Genomic DNA, 3067 nt, shown 5'->3' with positions numbered 1-3067 from the left:
CAATCCCCCCAGAAGATACAGGGATATATGCCTGGCACAGGGATACAGGGATATATGCCCGGCACCTGGCACAGGGCTCGGCATTTTAGGAGTGAACACATGGAGAGTTTACACATTACTTTTTCACTTTTTAATCTCCTGGACTCTAAGTGTTTATGAACATGCTCTACTTTTTAAAAAATCTAAATTAAAACGGGGAAAAAATAAACAAGAGGAAATAGCCACAGGTAGGCCTCCCGGCTCCCGCACACGAGCTGGTGCCAGCAGGGGTGGCCGGGGGGCTGAGGACCCGCTGGAGCCCGTTGCTGGCACTGCGGGGGTCGGGGGCGCTCGGGTGGGGCAGGAGTTTGGTCTCCAGTTGGGACCGGCAGGAACCCGGGGGCAGGAGCCACGCACAGCAAACGCGGGGAATTGCCCAGGAGGCCACTCGGGCCTGGAAAGGGAGGGGGGCGGTGGCCCCGTCCTGGGGACATTGTCCGCAAGTAACGCGTGGGAAGACTTCGTCCAGGAAACTGGAAAAAGCAGGAAGCTACAGAAGAAGGAGCCAAGGGAAGGAAGGACGCAGCGGCCAGCCCTGGAGGTGGAGAGACGTTTCTGAGGAAGAACACATGTTTCCTGGGCTCTGAGAAGACCCCGTGTCTGCGGGGATGCGGGCTCACGTCTGGGATGCAGCTTGCTGCTTGTGGGCCTGAGAATCACGGACACCACCAGTCCCGGCCCCAGAGCCGGGGTTCAGATGGCCAGGCCAGGGCGCTTTCTGCTGTTGATCAGTGTTAGGACTTCCCCTGCTCCCAGCGCGGGAAGCGGCTGAGCCAGGGGGTGCAGTAGCCCCCGGAGCAGCTCAGCCCTTGCCCTGTGCCGGCTACACACCCCCGCCCCGGCTGCCCTGCCGAAACCCACGCTCCCCTCAGTGCTGCCGTTTGCTTTTTCCGCAGAAGTGTGGCAAGAGGGGTTTACATGAGACTAACAGTATAAAAAAAAAAAAAAAGTAAAAGTTAATAAATAAAAATAAACAAAACCAAAACCATGTAAGAGACAGGTGTGTCTTCTTAAAATACGATCCGTGTCCGCCGCTCTCCGCCCCACCTCCATGTGGCCAGCGCTTTGCGTGACTTGTGCCTGGAATGGATGTCAGCGCCTGTGAGAATCTTTTTATTTAGACATCACGAGGCATGTGATCAGTTTTGAACACGGCCGGGTGCAGTGCTGCTGCACAGAGACGCCTGCTCTTTCTTCACCAAACTCTCCAGTTCAAACATGTCTGCAGAGCATGATTCATGGTGTTTCTTTCTGGATTGTCCAGTGGGTAATTGCTGTACAGAAACCAGAGAAACAGATGTAGACCCTGAACCCTGGCTATAAATTTTTGTTTTATGATTATGGGTTTCAAATGTGCTGTGTCACACTGACAAATACACAGTTACTCTGAAACAAAATGAATTTGGGGCTCAAACTTTTGCTTTTTTGTTTGTTTGTGGTTGGAAATACTTTTATTAGAGTTCCTTTTATCATTGATCAAGCATAAAGAAAACAGGGGCAATGACACATATCAGAATGTTATTTTATGCCTTACTAAGAGGAGATTTGGGTAACGGTTGTTCCAAATTGTTTAATTAATGTTTAAAATAGGTGTCGATAATTTAAATTTCATTATCCACAAATTAACTAGGCCATTTTTCACCTTCTACCTGTTCATTAATCTTTATGGTGCATGGATATGTATTAAGGAACTGGGGCTTCTTTGTGTATTTTTCCCTTATGTTTTTTTAAGATGAAGAAGGTAGACGAAGAATCAAGTTTTCAAGAAGTATAAGAATTAGATTTACTGACGAAGGAATAAGAAACGTGTGGCTAAATTTGGGGGCTGCTTTGTAAGTTACACTTGGATTAAATAATAACCCTAATAGTTGCTATCCACGTAATCGATTCATGATGAGAAATGATGAACTGACTAGTGAATACTGTCGCACCGTAAGACACCCATAACGTTCCACTCACGAGGATTTAAGCCCTGATCCTTCATTTCAAGGCTCAAGTTTATTTCTCTACAGTTAAGAGAACTGTGTTCCTAGGTGAATAGAAATGTAAAATTTTCTTGTGCAAAGAAAGAAAACACCAATCTCTGAACCCCTACCACACAAAGACACACACACACACAAACACACACACACCTCTCTGTTATTGTTTTTGTGCCGTGACAGAGTATTGAGGAAAGAAATTTGGGAGCCGTTGTCCCCCATAAGAACTGAGAGTAAACAGAATTTGGGGGACCCCCTCCGCATGTCCACTTCCTTGTGACCAGTGCACCCTACCCTTTGGAAAGATGCTGAGTGAGCAAGTAAGTGCCATGGGTAACCCGTACACACACCTGGCCACGGTGCCATGTTTCTCATCTCTTAGTTCCTCCTGCTGTACTTTAAATATAGCTCCCTCCTCTCCCTCCTCAAAGAACTTTTCACCCACCTCCATGATCCTGTACAAAACAAGCCCAGTTTCCAAGGCACTCCAAGGACCTTAAATAAGCATTTGGAGCTATAAGTCCCATGGACCACGCAGCAATTGGCAATGTGGTGCTTTGTGTATCTTTACAACTATCTTTAATGACAGAGTGTTAAATGTTTTGTAAATTCCTCTGCGCTCCTTGTTTAAAATGTGTGTTTTCTTTGTAGTTAAAGGATTTCTTATAATAAAGCTCTGTTACAAAATGATGACCATATAAAAGAGAGAGAGAGCGAGAATAACAAGCACATAGTTTCAGCAAAAGCTTACCCCTTTATCGCCCTGGACTTTGCAATCGCAAGAACTGAGCTTGCTGGGCTGAAAATTGTTTGCCTACACCTTCCTGAAAGAGTCTTTGACTTGGTAAGTGTGTGCCATGCATACTTTTCATGTTACACCGTGAGTGCCACTTAGCAACTCTGCTAGCCCAGCAGCACGGGGCAAGTGCCCGACAGGCTTTTAGAAGGCTTGGATGCCAGGACACATTCCAGCCCATTCACAGAAAGGAGACTGCAGCGCGCCCTTCCCTGCGAGGGGCAAGGAAGCCATCCCCCGCCCCTGCCCGCCC

Source organism: Mesoplodon mirus (assembly GCF_964341445.2).
Source record: "Mesoplodon mirus genome assembly, chromosome: 6".
Lineage (NCBI taxonomy): Eukaryota > Metazoa > Chordata > Mammalia > Artiodactyla > Ziphiidae > Mesoplodon > Mesoplodon mirus.
Note: the sequence above shows the minus strand (reverse complement) of the source record.